General features: G+C 36.3%; 1 long non-coding RNA gene across 1 annotated transcript; it reads left to right on the plus strand.

The window, feature by feature from the left end:
* Positions 1–9556: 9556 nt before the first annotated feature.
* LOC148638027 (uncharacterized) lies at positions 9557–10797 on the plus strand. The gene is made up of 6 exons (XR_015931118.1): positions 9557–9618; positions 9890–9916; positions 10049–10153; positions 10261–10332; positions 10468–10536; positions 10704–10797. It is a non-coding gene; the product is annotated as an uncharacterized LOC148638027 (long non-coding RNA).
* Positions 10798–19294: the final 8497 nt, after the last annotated feature.

The following is a 19294-nucleotide window of genomic DNA, read 5'->3' on the forward strand; positions in this document are numbered from 1 at the left end:
CTCATAAGAATCATAGATTCGATCACAAGCATCTAAAAATGAGCATGAGAAAATGACATCACGCTATAAGGCTGAATGGCACAAATTCTCCTGTTACGTCTGCAGCAGATGTGTGTTTTTTGCTTCTTAACACTGAGATGGAGATATTTGGCAGCAGTGGGATTCCAACTCACACCCCCAAAGAGACTAGAGCTTAAATCCAGCTCTTAATTAAAAACTAGGTGACTAGTAAGGGTTGGTAGGAGAGGAAAGGAATAAATGCTTCTTTTTTGGACAAATTTATTTTTTTTGGACAGATTTAATAAAAAAAATAAATCTTGTTTTATTTTTTGGATAAAGTAGACTTTATCTACTAAAAGAAGGAAAGAAATATTTGATTATTATTTTTTCACCAGTTGTTTTGATCAAATTATTGTAACGCAGTGCCATATTAAGATATAATATGTACATGAACGTCATGTCTGAGTCGATGATGGCAGCTGAGTATCGCTGGAGGACAGTTTATCATGAGTGGGTAAGCCTGCATAATGAGGGAGAAGAGATCGGCCTCTCTGACGCAGTGTCCAGTGACTCTAACCTTCTGTCCTACTGTTCGCTGCTAATGTAGAGGGTGAATGTAAGGTTTCATTCTTGTTTCCGAGCACTTTTTTTGTTGCTGAAAATTAATCTTTTAATTTTCATTTGAATGAATTCCGATATTGTCACCTAATTCTATACATTGTTTCATTAGACTAGAACATTTAGAGGAGCTCAATTGCATTTATGAATTGCATAGTGATATTATTTCTTTAAATACTTCAGTCAAAAATGTAAAGAAGGTGCTCCTGTTTTCACCATTATAAGAACTGTGATGCACCAGTAATATTTACTCTCACAAAAGTATTGTAATTGTATTGTTCTGTTCTGTAACAATCTTGAGTGACACAAACCTTCTGTTTTACTGCACTTCACTTCTCCAGAGGCCAGTTCAGCACACAAAGATCCTCAGTCAAACAAACACTGCAATCGCTTGATAAACGCCATTTCTCATCCTTTCTCTTAGTGTCGGTGCTACTATTGTATGCAAAGGAGGCGACTTGACAATGAAATCGAAAAGAGAGTCTTCATGAAGGTGTGCGTCGGCAAGCTCTCCATTGGCAATTGACAGGGCTTGTGAAGAAACCAATCTCATTCAACAACCATACAAATTTCACAGCTTAAGGCACATGAAGCGAAATCTGTGAGCTGATTGACACAAAACAATGTCACTTCACATTATCTGCAAAGTGGTTTTGCTTGTCTGACCACCTCTTCCTACTTTACAGTGAGCACATATATTTCAGTTTCTTTCCCCCATGTGGAGATGTATCCATTGCCAAAATTGCTGTCCGATTATTTAAATTATCTGTAAAACTGTTACATGACTTCATCTAATTGTAAATTTATAAGACGGTCTATGAGACATTTGTGAGAGTAGCTGAATCCCAGGGCTGGTATGGAATCACACACAGACGGGTCTTCTGTGAGATCTGAGTCCCACTGCTCAGAGCTACAGACTGGTCAAATGGTCACTATTGTAGACACGACCATCGGACCATCGGCTACAAATAATCAATATACTGATCATAGTGTCAATACTGGTATTTATTACATAAATACTCTATATAAATAATAAGATAATTACACACTGATATGTGTTATAAAACATTTATAAACATTTTGGGAGGCTGACATACAGTAAAGAAAGTAATACTGAAGGGCTGGAAGTCCTGCAAAGCATTAATAGAACCTTCTTGCGTTCGACCTGGAACAGAGCCCACAACTGCCAGATCAGTGACCCCTGAGCCCAGTTCACAGAGAGGAGAACCAGGAGCTCTTTTATGTCTCTAAGAGGGCTGGGAGGAAGGATAAAAGGGGGAAATGTGACATGAGTCCAGGCCGTTCTGTCTGATATTGTTCATGTAGCAGCACTGATTGTCTGAATATGTTCTGGTTCTGGATTGTGAGGATAGAGAGCACTATGGAGTTGAGATCCTGTCTGAGTGTAAGTCTGAGCTGTGAATCTGACTGAGAAGAGAATGATGATTTTTAATTCTGCCTCTGAGAATTTTTCTTCTTTTCCAAGTGGTGTTACATCCCCTTCAGATACTCTACACAGACTGCCAGAGAGAAGAGGAAAGAGAGATGGACAGATAAGAGGACACACAGCAAGAGACACATACGTCTTGATTTACTTTGAAGCAAGTGTTCATTTCCTTTCTGGAACAAGTTGTTTCTGAACTTCAAGAAATTCATACAACTTCTGAAAGATAAAATACAAATCTTGCTTCTCAGGACAGAAGAAATGCTGCAAAAAAATGCCAGTGATTTGTGAAAAGCAACGGGATTGTGTCCCTGTGCAGCTGTTAAACAAAGGGCTGCTGGGTCAAACGCACTCAGGGACGTGCTTCAGATTGTGATGATGTAAACATAATCTCCGCTAAAAATTGAAGGGATTTCTTCGCAAACCCTCTTGAATGTTGCAGGAGATCTTCGTGTTTTACTCATGTGCAACTACAACAAGTAAACAATTAAGTACCTAAGTCAATGTCCAAGAAAACCATCTTCACGTGTGGAATTTTTCTTTAACTGAATGTTGGGAGAATTCATTTATACACCCGTTGTATCCTTAGCAAAAATATTTTAAAATTAGAACACAGATTTGTTGGAGAACTTGACAATCCTTGACAATCATTATTAAATGAGCATTATACAAATGTGCGTTGATATTTTTAATATGTACCTTAATTGTAATATATATATACACATAATTGCTTTGATATGGATGTTAATTTGAAAGAATTGAGGAAACTATGAAGATACATTTGGGCATCTGCTATTGGTAAAGACGAAAGAGTACCTTAAGTGTGAAGCTTGTATACACACGAGAGAAAAAATCAGTTTAAATTCACTTCATTAAATTGATGGTGTGCTAAATCAATCATGCATACAGTGTACATAGCAGAGGATGGTTTCGATCCATCAACCTCTGGGTTATGGGCCCAGCACGCTCCCGCTGCGCCACTTTGCTGACAGTTGCCATATAGCGATTCAACACAACTGCTCTATCTTTGCTTTCTAAAAGCGCGCCCGAGATGAAAAGTCTAAACGGCAAACGCAGACGTCACTTTGAGCACTTGGTCTTTTATAGTACAAATCATCACCCGCTGCTCTACATGGACGTGTCTTCAATATCGTTGAGAACCAAACCTTCTGCTTTCTGAGGCAACTGATTCTTTTGTCATTAATTCCCAAATCTTCAATGAGAATCAGTGAAACAAAAATCAAACACATGTACACACTCGCGTCCTAACATGAAAGAAAAATCTACACCCACTTTATAATACTGAAAATGATTCAGGAAGTACAGCAAAGTTCTAAAACCAGCGAATGCATCTGCATACATAAAATGTCATTTTTTCAAAAGTAAAATCTTCAGCTTTGAAAGATTGACATCCATATATTTTTGTTTTTCTCTTTTTTTACATAACACGCTTTCGAGAAATAAACTGTCTTTTAATTAAGGCTTCATTAGAAAATGTGTATCTTGGTTTGCTAAGTTAAAATCGGCACATCCCAGTGGGCAAAAGATGTAGAATATACGACTATTAAACGCATACCTTAGACGTGTAAATGTGCTCCGTAACTGGTCTAGAATGAAATTCTAATATACGTATATCGTTATACGTCAATTAGACATCTATGATTATATGTTTATTATACATAATTGGTTGGAGTTCTATTATATGGATACATTTAGAAGACTATTATACATATATAGTTAAAGGTCAATTATGCATCAAAGAAAGATTTTTATAGGTGTAGAAACTAGTAAATAAAGCCAATGATTTATTTTAGAAATGTATTCTTAAAATATACAATTATTCACACCTGGAAAATATGTAGTTCAAATTATACATTATATACAATATTGTAATCAACAAATGTCTAATCATCATTAAAAAACACAACTAGTAAACTTACAAATTCTAGTAATATGGCGATATATATATAGTAATATATAGTAATGACAAACACAAACTAATTACTTGAACACGCTAATATTTAACTCAAAACCACATTTCGATTCAAATATAAATTTTAAAATTTACAACTTCTTTATTTCCACGAAAATATTATTAATGTAGCACAAATGCTACTTTCTAATGAAGACAGAAAGAAACTGTTTGTTTTGTGTCTCATGGTGATCCTCCTCTCGATACTAATGAAATGTTTAATATGATCCCTCGAGAAAAAAAAGGAGTCAATTTCCGCCTGGAATGATTGATGCCCCATCAAACATTTTGTAATATCCCAGTGGGCATTGATTCGTCGAATATACGTATATTTACGGCGAAATTACGTCTATACGTATATATACGTCGCCTCGACGTATAATCAACGTCGAATTGCAACCGTAAAATCGACGACATGAATAAACGCATATATAACGTCGAAAACACATCTAACACAGTGCCTGAGGCTTTTTACTGTATGTATCGTGTGTGCCGCAACTAGGAGTATACGGCACTCTGCACAGTGCACGAAGTAAATTATTTTGCAGTTATTAATTTACACGTGTATAATAAATATAGTAAATATAATAACTAAATTACTGCAAAATAATTTACTTCGTGCACTGTGCAGAGTGCCGTATACTCCTAGTTGCGGCACACACGATACATACAGTAAAAAGCCTCAGGCACTGTGTTAGATGTGTTTTCGATGTTATATATGGGTTTATTCATGTCGTCGATTTTACGGTTGCAATTCGACGTTGATTATACGTCGAGGCGACGTATATATACGTATAGACGTAATTTCGCCATAAATATACGTATATTCGACGAATCAATGCCCACACCTTGGCATACAAGGGTTTTGCTGAGGGGGTCTTGCCACCTGCCTGAAAAAAAACAGTAAAATGTTTGAGTGCCTATAGAGTTTCTATTTTTATTTTCTTGACAAAAGTTGATACCATTTCCTGGATACCCTGTCCCCCATCAGTGCGCGGTGCCCGGGGAAAAAGCTGTAGGGGGGCGTCTGAAATTCTGAGGGGGGAGTGATATTTCGGTTGAAACGGAGCTGTACGGTGCAGCTACCCAAATGAAATCTCGCAGCTATGCCATTGATTAGTGCTTCATGATAGAAGATAACGACTAGCAATCTGGTATTTGTGATGAAGTTCAGTTTCACATTTTTCGTCACTCTCACGGTTTGTATTGCCTGGAGCGAAAAGTACCAGCGTTCATTTTTGCAGCTACATGGACGTTCTGAATCGTTAAGAAAAAAATGTTGTAAAACCAACAGAAAGCACAGACTGCTATAACTAGTCCTAGTTATATAACGATTTTAAGTATAATGATAAACTCCTGCAAGGAATCGGTCCACCTGAGCAAACAGGATCGTAATGTTGACACTCAATAACGACACTGATATGTGCAGTTCCTGGACGGATAGCCCTCCTGCCCATCAAACAGACTGAGTGACTGTTCGTGTCATTTAGTATTGTCTGACCATTGACAAAGTACAACTATTTTTTTATGGCGCAAATTAAGTTAAGTAAATCCTTTTGCCCAAAACTGAAGGGACGACACTCCTCCCCCCGTTACGCCAGGCCTGTTCCCAATCCTTTTCCATAATGTCATTATACTGTATATAATAACAGTGACTGATCCTTACTAACTGTATGCGTTAAAATTGCACATCAGCACATAGCAGGGGGCACATGTATTATCAATTTTAAATTTCAACCATAATATCGACAACATTAATAAACGCATACGTTGAGAAAATATCTAACCCAGTATAATTTCCGGTTATATACCACAATGCATTGCTAGTATTCGTTGGTCGCCATTTTGGCCACGTTTTTCAATCGTAGAAGAAGTCCGCGAATATCGCAGCGATCCTCTTTTGACGAGTAAGTATAAATAATAATAATAATAATAATAATACTATCTGAATACATACAGATCTTACTTAATATTATTTTGATTATGTTAATAAGCAAAAAATGGCACATAAAAATAGTGTGAAGGGGAAGATTACACAAAATCGTTTTGCCGTTTCTCTAATTTGAGAATCAGAAAAAACAGCACATGTTCAGCAGGTCATTGAAAATAAGTATGTAACATGTACCTTTAACAACGTCAATGCTAAACAACCCTTAATGTTATAGTACCCCATAAATTTGTAAAGTATGTGATGATAATTTTCTCTGATTCTCCTAAAAATATATGGATATTCTTAGAAATTAGAATTGCCTCAGCAAGACAACTTTAAGGAATAACGATATGTTTTTATGGGAAAAAATAATCGCGGAGTTATACTCCTTTCTGTGTGATTTCTGAAATAATGTTATTGTTCTAAATTTAACTAGGCAATGATATACGGGAAATACCTGCGTAGTGTGACCTTTCTTACTCACCCTTTTGAAGTTAACAACATTTTTATCGCAGTCATTTTGTTCTCTTAATCAAATTAGATTATATAAATGTAAACGGTAGAAAATCTCTGTTAAAATACCAAAAATAAAACTGATGACAGGAATGGCGGGAAATTACCGAGCATACGGTATGGTCTAAAACATGCAACAGTGCTGTATGTAATTTATTTACACAGGTTTGCATACAGGAGTTTCGCGAGGGGGTCTTGCCACCTGCCTGAAAAAAAATGTAATTATATGTTGATTTCTTTGAATGACAATTTCTATTTATATTTTCTTAAGAAAAGTTGATACCATTTCCTTTTATATTACATCGTCCTTATAGTACCTTACATACAACAGTCACTGTTTATTTACTGTTTATTTGCATTTGTTACAATTATCTGTAGGTGCACATCAGCACGCAGGGGGCACACCAAATCAGACTTTATGTCAAAGCACTATTTATCCCGATGGAGGAAGCGACGTGCAGAGCTAAATGCTCTTGCAGAATCCAGCAGTGATGATCAAGATGACAGTTTTCACATAGATGACACCACGGACGAGAATGTGGAACAGTCCTCTGGTGATATGGGTGCTTGTGTCAGTGATGACATTACACACCAGGATTCAAATGACTATGGGTACACTGAAGAAGTTATTACTTCTGAAGAAGAAATCTTGAATGAGGTTGAAATTTCTGACTCTGATGAATCTGATGTAACTGACCCCAGTCCTGAATCTACTGACCTTGTAGATGAGGCACAGACTGACCCAGCAAGGCCAAATCTATCTACCGAACTTGTAGCTTGGTCTGCAAAGCATGGTTGTAAAAGACAGTGTTTCAATGATTTATTGGAGATATTGAGACGTCAGGGGCACAAGCTTCCAAAGGATTGCAGGACTCTCCTTCAAACACCTAATAAAGTGCAAATCAGTGATAAATGCGGCGGTCAGTACATTTACTTTGGATTAAAGAAAGGAATCCTGAAAAACATATCTTCTTCTAAAACATTCCAAGAAGGCATGCATTCTGTAGACCTGTGTATCAATGTTGATGGAGTTCCTCTCTTCAAATCTACATCTGTGCAATTTTGGCCTATTTTGTGCTCTTTTCACCAATTCCAGCCTTTCATTGTAGCATTATTTTGTGGAGGGTCCAAGCCTGAATCAGTTGATGATTATGTGAGTGACTTTTTAGAGGAGTTAAAGTTACTCACCAATAATGGCATTCACTTTGAAGATAGAGTATTTAATGTTACTGTGAAGGCTTTTATATGTGATGCCCCTGCACGCTCATATCTGAAATGCTGCAAAGGACACAATTCGTACTTTGGCTGCGAAAGATGCAAAATTAAAGGGAGCTGGGAGGGAAGAGTTGTTTTCACAGGGGACGAGGCATGTAATGATCATACAGATGAACAATTCAAGAACTTTGAGTACAAGGAACACCAACAAAGACTTTCTCCCTTAGCTGCTGCTGGAATTGGGTGCATAAGCCAATTCTCCCTTGACTACATGCATCTAGGTCTTGGTGTTGGCAAGAGAATTCTTATTTTCTTAAAGCAAGGACCACCTAAATGTCGACTGTCTGTCAGGCAGAGGAAAGAAATTTCTGATAATTTGGAAATTCTTAGCGGAAAGATGCCTGGGGAATTTGCTAGACAGCCAAGATCCCTCTCAGAGCTTGACAGATGGAAGGCTACAGAGTTCCGCCAGTTCCTTTTGTATACAGGCCCCATTGTGCTTCGTAATGTTGTATCAAAGGAACTATACACCCATTTTCTGATGCTAACAGTTGCTCTTTCCATTATGTTGGACTCGGACGAAAGAAAGAGAAATGCCTATCTCAACTATGCCCAAAAACTGCTTGATACCTTTGTTGACAATGCTCAGCATTTGTATGGACCAACATTTGTTGTATATAATGTGCACAGTTTGAGACATCTACATCAGGATGTGGTACAATTTAATTGTTCCTTAAATTATGTATCTGCATTCCCATTTGAAAACTTTTTACAGTCCTTGAAGAAACTAGTGCGGAACAGTCATAACCCTATAGCTCAAGTAGTAAAGAGAATGAAGGAGAAGGAAAGAGTTCAGAGCAACTGTGAAGCATCTGGTTCACGGATGTATATTTCGTCAAGACAAAAAGACTGTTGTTTCCTGTTGGATAATGAGGACTTTGCATTTGTGAAGGAGAAAAGAGCAGACAGAAGTCTTCTATGTGATGTTGTACGACAAACTCAGACTTGTAACTTCTTCACTGAACCATGTGAGTCAAAACTGCTTAATATTGTATATGTTAATAGTCTGGAGGTGCATGCAAGGGAGAAATTCCTCTCTGTAAAAGAGTTGCACAGAAAAGTAGTGTGTCTCCCATATGGTGCTGGTTATGTCCTTTTCCCTCTTCTTCATGGCATAGAACATAATCCTGTTCCATGAAGAAGTTGCAACTTTGATTCACACAGGATGCTTCAGTCTGCTCTTTTCTCATGGTGAAGTTTAAATTTTAAAGTTTGTGAGGAATTGCATGTAGTGAATACCATCTAACTACAAATGTATAAATAAAGCAGAATGTTTATTATTGAATTATGTGTTTTTATTGAGTATAATCATTATAAGCGAACATACGTTTAGTAATCAGCACCACAATCTGAATTAAGACTCAAAATTAAAATGTGTATGTCTGTTTCAGGTGATGTGGACACGTGCAGTTTGGATAGAGCAGGAGGGGGAGGTTGAGGGAGTCTTGCCCTCAAACTGGGTGGATGCCCGAAGAGAGTATGTGTGGTGGCCGAATGATCCAAAGCAGGCCACAAAACTATACAAAGAGAAGGCCAACCCTAATAAAGATACTTGGGTTACCTTCAAGCTCATTAAAGTTAAACATATATCAGGTATAGCTTTCTTTGAAAATAAGAGCAAATTCCTGTTAATTATTATAAATTCCGATTGAATATTTACAGTAACTGTCTATGTACATGTATTAGTGCAACAATACCCTTTTCATATTTGATCATATGTAATGTAAATATAATTATTTGTAGACAAGAAATCAGAGTGTGATCACTTTGATTTAACCACCTCTGTTACGGATGCTGAAGACGAGGATGTGACACCCAATCCAAAACGCAAAAGTAAGAAGCGGGTGTTCTCCGATTACGTTGATGGTATGTAAAAGTAACAATCTCAATCTCAATAGCTATATTTTTAAACAGTTCTTAATATCAACTGATGCCTCATTTAGCTTGTACCTTGTTATTGATTTTTTTTACAACTCTTTAAATTAAGTCATTTTGAAAGGTGTTCTGTATGAAAATGTTAAAAATCTTATCAGATTTGTTGATAATTGAAATTGCTTAAAATTTTGGTTAGCTTATTCTATATTAAACTAATTTTCAGTATTATATTGAAATATGAAAATTTTCTATTATATTACAGACTTTGATTCTGATGCTGCTACTCCAAGTAAGTCGGTTTCTCTCCCTTCAAAGTTCACAAAATAAAGGAAATAAATTCATTGTAAAAAGTTACAGATAAAGTTGATTAAATAATTTAATTTGATATGAAATATTTTACTGCCATATTTTTTCTGTTTAGAAAAGAAGAAGCCACCGAAGCTGCCAGTGCCACCCCCCAAACTGAGATTCTCTCCTAGGAAGAGTGTCTCCCAGAGCTCACTCAGCTGTTCAAGTACGTTTAAAGGTAGGTTATTGGAATTAAAGTTAAAATGTTTTCTTAATGTACTCAGAAGATAACCATCATCAATCATATTTTAAGACAAGTTAACACCATTTTTTATGTTATTGAAGCCCAACCATCAAAGGTGAGAACCTCCCCAAGGAAAAAAACGGTGCCGAGTTCTGGCTTCAACATTCCTGAAGGTATTACTACATTTTTTGCCTACATCTAATTACTCTATGAAATTGAGATGAAGTTCTATGACAAACTAAATGACTAAATTGAAATATTAAGTTATGTGATAAAGTAAATGTTTTCCATAACTGAATTCTTTTCAGAGTCTCCCAGGCAGAAGACCATGTCCAGACCAGAAGAGAAAAGAGAGAAATATCCTCTTTCAGAAGGAAGTAAGTACAGTTAAAATGAACTACAGATGTGGGAATTTTTTATTTTTAAGATTATAAATTGCATGTAGCACATTAGCAACACTACAGTAATGCTAATGTGACAAAAGTGTAAGAAAATCCTAACCCAATTCCTTTTAAATGCTGACATAAAATGTAAATTATTTCAGAGTTTCAGAAGCGGGTATTGGGCCTCCTGATAGAGATGAGGGATGAATTGAGGCGTTTGGGTAGGTCCACGGAACCGGTGGACTCCCAATTCCACATCAGGACCACAATGGAAGAGTTCTGTGCATATGAGCAAGCACTTGACAGCATGGACAATCAAAACCTGCTGGTATGATATTATATTCTCACTGTGGTGTAGAAAATATTCACTACCAATATTCTAGGTTTCAGATGGGTCATAATTTTATAGCCTACATTTGATTAATATGATCCATCTCTGGCATAAGTTCATATTTTTAGTTTATAATGTATAATCTTGCTTATCCTTTAATGGCAAAATAATGTGTTTTCATGTTCTAAAAAGTTACTACAATTTTTTTTTACTTTGAAAAATGGTCACTTTGTATTTTTAGACTGAGATAATACTGCAAAAAAGTGCAGTTAATACGTGAAAATGTGTTTGTTCCATGAATGTGTAAATGGGTATGTCTGATTAGTTGATTAATGAAGATCTAGTAGTAAAAATAGCTTCTAATATTATTTCTAATATAATATTATTTCCAGATAAACCAACTTCAGAGAGTAGGTGGCAGTAATGTCAGAGAGAGTGTTTTCACAGTCTTGTCAAGGTATTGCTTATTGATTTTTTTAAAATGTTTTTACATTAAGTTTTTACTTCTATCAAATTAACATATCCACAGAATTGAGCTTATAGATACCTATGTGTTAACCACTGAATGTGCAAGGTGTAAAACTGCAAAATTGTCTTTTAAAATATAAGGATTACAGTACTACATTTGATCCTAAATATTTGAGTAAATAAATGTTGAGTGGAAACTCACTTGAAAAAATGTCTAAACTCAGTGAAAATTTGGTTTTCAGACTTATGACAAATGAACTGATGACAGAATTCAACTTCGCTGGCACAAACCGAAAAGATAAACAACAAAAGAGAGGCCTGGGAGACACTTTTATAGAAAGTCTTTATAGAGTAATTAAAGGTACTCCTATTCTATGTTGTACTTTCAAACTTTGGGTACTCTTTAATTAGGACAGACTTTATTGCTCAATTGCTGTGATGCAAGCCACATTTTATCCGTTTATTTCCGCTTTGAGCTTAGTAAACCTTAATGGTTCATTTTTGAGATTATACTCAAGAAGATATTAACCATCATTTATTCAAGTAGTAATATTATATAATTTTCTCCTAGCTGCGGTGCTGAAGTCCCACCCTACATCGAAAGAAAAAGATATAAAGGAGCACGCAATGCGTTACTTGAAGAATGCATATGCAAGGCAGGGGGCCAGGAGATCTGGACACTGAAAAGAATTTGGATAAATAAATAAAGTTGTACATTTTAAAATTTATATTTGAATCAAAATGTGGTTTTGAGTTAGATAGTGTGTTAATGTAATTAGTTTGTGTTTGTCATTACTATACTTTATATTGATGTTACCAGAATTTGTAGCTGAAGTTTAAGACTAGTTGTGTTTTTTTATGATTATTGCCCATATGTTGATTGTTGATTGATTGCATACAATGTATAATTTAATTTTTCAGGTGTGAATGTGTATTTTCAGAATACATTTCTAAACCAAATCATTGGCTTGGTTTACTTGTTTCTACACTTATAAAACCCATCTTTGACGTATAATAGACCTCTACCCATATACGTATAATAGACCTCTAAAGTTATCCGTATAATAGACCTCTAACCATATACGTATAATAGACGTCTAAAGTTATCCGTATAATAGACCTCTAACCATATACGTATAATAGACATCTAAAGTTATCCGTATAATAGATGTCTAAAGTTATCCGTATAACAGACCTCTAAACATATACGTATAATAGTCCTCTAAAGTTATCCGGAACTCCAACCATATATGTATAATAGTCCTCGAAATGTATCCGTATAATTGAACTCCAACCATTTATGTATAATGAACGTCTAAACATAGACGTATAATTGACGTATAACTTTAGACGTATGTTAGAATTTCATTCTAGACGAATTGTAGACCACATTTAGACGTCTAAGTTATGCGTTTAATAGACGTATATTATACGTCTTTTGCCCACTGGGATCCCTGGAAGTGTATAGAGTAGAATCCTGGTTCGTGGCTTAAATTCAAGGTAAACAAGACTAAGGAAACGAGTTGGAAACTTGATGTCGAAGTGGGATTTAAATCACCCGGAACATTTCACTACATCAGGCAGTATGTGCAAGAGAGCCTGCCGACATACCTTCGATAGCTCGGTTAGTCGAGCGTAGGAGTGTAGTGTAATCAGCAAGGCGTCCTTAGGTTGCTGGTTTGATTCCGGTTTGAAAGAAGGTGCGTTTTGTGTACTTTAATCAAAGAGTTAAAAAAGTGAATCTGTTTCATTCAGACATTGATCAAAAGCTCAATAAACGACGAAGTAGAGGTTCCTGTTCCGAATTCAGCCCACGTCTGATTGTCTTGTTTTGGCCAAGATCTGATCTTTGAATTAAGGGACTACTCTGTCTGCTTTGTAATTCAAAAATACATACAGATGCAGCCATTCAAAGTGAGCGGTACAGACACGTACCGCAGGTAAGATGACACGTGATACCGCGGTGCGTGATTGGTTGACCGACAGGGGCACTCGTGGTCCGTTGGTCTGTCGTAGAAAGACTTACTGTAAACGTCTTTACTGTGCCCGTTGTAGATATTGAATTTTACCACTGAAGGGAAATCTTAGTAGCTGAGCATAAAAAGAATAGGAGCATACTGTAACACGTGTGAAGGCCATAAACGATATTAATTTTGGAACGTAAACATACAGTATATAGCTGGTCTTGGTACTTTAAAGAAAAAAATACACACCAGTATTCCATTTCTCCCTAAACATTGTAAGCTTCGAAGTCTTTAACTAACGTGATACCGGAGTCAACAAGCATACTTTTAGAATTTGATTAAAAGGGAATATAATATGGAATCGCGTATCTAAAGAATTTAATAACAGTATGATTATATCCGTGTACTGAGGCAGAGCTATGTAGGGCTGTTTCGCCTGGCTGATCATGCGAGCTGTCTTGTAGCCTACTGGTCTAGGTGCGTGACTATTGTGTGTTCGAATCCAGCTGGTGCTGGACTTTTCATTTGTATTTATTTATTTTTTAATTGCGTAACATAAACATATTACCGTATGCAAACTGTACTGTATACAGTATGTATATGTATATTTAATGTCTTAACTGTGCCCGTTTAATTGAATTAAAAAAAAATATTTAACACGAACATTAAGCTGTTTACATCTTCCGCCTGAGAACAGTCACCCGTTGCTACCCAACGCAGAATGGTGATTGGCTGACACCATCTGACACCCCTCTGATTGGAGAAAAAAGACATGCTGGTTTGCTATACCAGGAAGAGGATTTCTTTCTATTCAAAACGTGTATTTTAAAAGTTTAAGAAGTAAAAACTTTACAGCGTACACAGATTTCTAAACTGATCAGGATCGTTATCTTTGTCTTATGCATAATAATGTTCACCGGTCTGTCCAGCAAATTAATAATAAACTTTATTTTATATAGCTTTTTAAACGAATAAGTAATTAGATTGCTCATAAACCTAATCACTTGCTTTTTCTTTTTATTAAGGCTCAGATTTCAACTATAGATCGTATTATTAATAACCATAATAACAACCAACCAACAAAAACAACCATATAAACATAATACCAACCAAAAACATAGATAACAACCACAATACAAAATCAAATAATCAAACCATTTTACACTCGCAAAGTCCTCCAATTATCATAATCCCGCCCCTTATGCAAAACCAAACCTTCCTCCCATCCCAGTTTATCCTGTTTATCATAAACAAAATCCACCTCAATTTTCAACATAAAGCATTACACAAAATCAATACCTCAACACTCCATACTCAACAACGATAATTCACAAACAGCCAGAACATGTAACTACACATTCCCAAACATACCTAATTTCCATAGCCCCGCCCCTTATGCAAAACCAACATCCCTCCCCTGTTCTCTCTCTCCCCTGGCGGTTGTAATTGTTTTTATTTTCAAATAAATTTTAGCAAAGTCATGTACTTTAAAAATCTTAAGATTTTTCTATTTATCTCTTTATTTAGTGGTTTCATTAGTGACAAAGGCTAAACTTTCTTGGAAAAATGTCTTTTATGTAAACCATGTTTGCTATTAATTCATTCAGGGCTAAAATATGTTCATTGTCTTCTAATGAAAGAAGGGTTCCTTTCGCCGTAGTCGGGAGCCTAGCCTTTAACTAGTAGGTACTGTATTTACTGGGTTTTTGAGGGGGGGGGGGGGTGTCTTTTGCTGGAAATCTCGCCTCCTACTTTGAAAATACCCGTGAAACCGGTTCAATTCGTCACAGCCAGCACTCCTGCAGAGAGTTGGGTTGTACAGTACTTGCAGTGTATACAGTACACGCGTTATGCTCTTCGTTAATGTCTGTGAAGTTTTATTTAATCTCAGAGCCATACTGATTCTTCTGGAAGCCAGTTTCCGCCAGGGAGTAAAAAAAAAACACACTATGGTATTCTCTCCAATGCAGTGCAGTTAAAAACATACCTCTGATGCTGCTCCTAAATGAATATCGTTTATGACCATCAGAAGCTTTATGCTCCTTTTCTTTTTTCCAGTGGATTGAACAGGGAGAGGCATTTCATGATGTACTTTTCACTGATGAAACAACAGTGGCTCTGGAACAGTTTTCAACCAAGTGGTTTTATAAAAAGGGGAGATATGTACACGTTACTGAAGCTAAAAGTTTAGCCTTTGTCACTAATGTAAACACTAAATAAAGACATATAGAAATCCCTACGTTACAGACTGTATATGGCTGGTATTGGTAGTTTAAAGAAAAAATACACACCAGTATTCCACTTTCTCCCTAAACATTTTTAGGATCAGAGTCTTACATGTGGTTATTTCGAAAACGTTTGTACGTGCTCCTTCTTACCATGTTACTGTTTACCGTTACTGACCATATTAAGTTTAAGTGCCTGTGGGCACTTTTCCTGTCCGTGCGGGGTGGACCGTCTTTCATTAGAAGGTTAGTCTGTTCTACTCTGAGAATGTAGAGGGGGTGGGAAGTGCCCGCGGTCATTTAATTAGTATTAAAATCTTAGTTATCTTTCTAGTTCACAGGTTTGCATGCATAATTTAATTTTGAAAGCCACTGAGACATCAGGTACTACTGTTGTATTTATGAAAAAGAAACAAAACAAAAAACATACTAACAACTGTGCCATCCTACTCCTTAGTTAATACATTTTATAATTCATAAACAGTTAACATTGTTAGCAAAATATTTTGAATTATATTTAACCCTATTTTTTCTTTAGTTTTGTATTTAATTTATTATATGATAGTCAGACTTAATGTATATTAATGTATATTTGAACAATGAAAATATATTTTTACAAGATTTTACATTAAGCACTTAAAATTAATATGGTTAATAATAGTAAACTGTAACATGCTGTAACAAGATCGGTTAAACTTCGAAGAAAATCCTTTCAGAGAAAATGTTTCAGGTGTGAAGAACAAACCTGTTCCCACACACCCTGCCCCCACTACCATTAGAATATACACAAACATTTTAGCGTTTCATTCTGAGCAGAAGACCCTCACACCTGAAGAGTGCTGGCTGTGACGAATTAAACCAGTTTTACAGGTTTCAATCACAGACTGGGACTCAGTAAAGTAACACACAGCGCCACTGGATTTGATAATACTGTACCTAACCAAAATCCGCAATATGGAAACAGAACCTGTGTAATTGTTGATAGATGATGTACTCGTAACATTTTTTCAAGACGAACTACAACATTTAAAAAATGACTTGTATGTACTTGATATCTCTAATCAATCCACGGGTTCCAGCACAAAACGAAACTAAAACGCATACCGTTTAGCGCTTCTTATTAGTTGCTCAAAAGTAATTTGACTGTATGAAATGCATAATATAAACCTAGAAACATATACGTGAGCAGTACTTAAGCACTGTAGTATCGGTGTTAAGACATACCTCTCAAATACTGTAAATCAAGTTAAAAATATCTCAAGACCGATTCTGGTCGTAATGAAACCATGTTTCGTGTATGTTTTCTTTTTCATCTTGAAATAACTCATTTCTAAATACCTTTTTCACTGTTAACATCTTGTAGCAACTTTGCGACAAAATATACACTCTGACAGTTCATCCTGCTACCAACATTAAATAAAACAAATCTTACGATTTCTATATTTATGTCTTTATTTAGTGGTTTCATTCGAAGCTTACAATGTTTAGGGAGAAATGGAATACTGGTGTGTATTTTTTTCTTTAAAGTACCGAGACCAGCCATATACTGTATGTTTATGTTAAGATTTCCCTTCAGTGGTAAAATTAGATATGAATATTCAATACTTAAACGGGCACAGTTAAGACATTAAATATACATATACATACTGTATACAGTACAGTTTGCATACGGTAATATGTTTATGTTACGCGATTAAAAAATAAATAAATAAAAATGAAAAGTCCAGCACCAGCTGGATTTGAACACACAACCTGCCAGTTGGTAGTCACGCACCTAGACCAGTAGGCTACAAGACAGCTCACATGATCAGGTAGGCGAAACAGCCCTACACAGTTCTGCCGCAGTACACGGATATAATCATACCGTTATTAAATTCTTGAGATACGCGATTCCATATTATATTCCCTTTTAATCAAATTCTAAAAGTATGCTTGTTGACGTATCCGGTATCACGTTAGTTAAAGACTTCGAAGCATACAATGTTTAGGGAGAAATGGAATACCAGTGTGTATTTTTCCTTGTGATATTTTAAGCTCTAGTTGAATGAAAGGTGTCGCATTTTAAATCATTCTCGTAGCTAGAAATTATGAAACGCCCTGTTAAAAGCAAGGACGTTTTTATGCCCCGTTGAAGTAAAACAAAATGCCTGACAAAGTATGGCTTGGACAGATTCCAAGTGCTTGTACAAATGTGCTAAAGAAATTATACTTTGAGTATACAGCTTGTCCAAAGTCATCCATTATTAATACTATTAGTAATATCTTCAGTAAAGGCTTTGATGCATAAATATTTCTGATAAAGGTAGGTTGTGTACTTTTGTCCAACTGAGCAATCTTGCTTTCATAAAATATACCAACATTTGAATGACTGATGATTAACATGCTGTAATACACAGTTCAAAATTAAAGGCTCGAATGCTGTACATGAGAGGTTAAGCTCCCCCTGGCGGTTTTACAAGGCGACGCTGGATAGCTAGTCACGTGACACACGTGATACCGCGTGATACCCCGGTGGGCGTGTTGCGGTATGCCGTGAAATACCTCACCCATTTTGAATGGCTGCATGTGTACAAATGTCAATTTTTTTTGTAGATTTAAAGGTGTTCTCTGTTTTCAAAGGATAGGTTCTTAATTGGCATAATGATTTGGTATTGATTTTGTATCGTTGTATTATAAAGTTTGTGCTTTCTGTGTTTTTATCGTATTGTGAACTTATTTTTTAAACAAATGCTTACAAAGGCAAACACGGCACACATCTGTTTATACCAGTGGTGAATTGTACATTTTTATTAAGTACAAGCTACTGTGCACTTCTGGGAGTATAACAGGTTCGATATAAAGTGGCAAAAATATAAAAGGGGAAAATACCCCAGACTACGTGTAAAGCCCTCGTTGTGACTTTTTTAGATTAAAATGGTGTACTGTGCACAAAATGTTGCAGAAACACAATCTGATATTTTGATTATTATTATTTTAATAATTTGATCAAATTGAGGCCCGGGATCCAAATCTTCAGTTCTGATTTTTTTAAGTGATATCTTTCCTTCCTGTCGTGGAAGTCACACGATGTGAGCAATTGTTTTTTTTACGTTGCGATCCAAAGAGCCTCAGACGCACTGTAACCAAACCAGGATGGATTCTGCTGGGAGCCGGACTGAGCTCATTCTCACTCCCTGTGCTAAAAACAGAATAAGCTCTTCCCCGAACATCGTCTACAGTTGCTGGATGGTGCTCTGCGTCTTACTGCTCCGGCAATTACTTTGACGAAAGACAGATCACTTGTGCGCTTTTAACCTTCTTGCAGCTACGGGCGAGACTGACGCTCACGAGATGAAGGCACCCGCTGGAACACATTCTCTAACTTTCACAATCGCGACAGACTTCGCTGTGTCAGTGTTCTGTGTAAAACGTCGGTTTGAACATCATGGGAGCTGTTTTTAATAAGCTGCTGAGAAAAGAATATTTTAATCTTCCTGCTGTCAGTAGTATTGTGAATATAGTTGACCCTTACCTGAATGAAAACAGGATGTAAAGGAAGGGTTTCAGAAATCAAACAAAGCTTTATTCCCGTGCTTACAGTCTGGGTAATGGGAGACTGCGCTGTTCTGCTTCCTATGGTCATATACGGGTTTTTCGCATGAAGCCGTATTGAACAGTATTTCTCGCGTTGTGAACGTGTGCACACAGCGGTCCCCCGGGTTCCAGTTCGTGCGTAATTACGCATCGATGAAAAACCGGAGGTTTAAAAAAAGATAATTAGCTCA

Source organism: Lepisosteus platostomus, assembly GCF_059453375.1.
Source record: "Lepisosteus platostomus isolate fLepPlt1 chromosome 5 unlocalized genomic scaffold, fLepPlt1.hap1 SUPER_5_unloc_4, whole genome shotgun sequence".
Classification (NCBI taxonomy): Eukaryota; Metazoa; Chordata; class Actinopteri; order Semionotiformes; family Lepisosteidae; genus Lepisosteus; species Lepisosteus platostomus.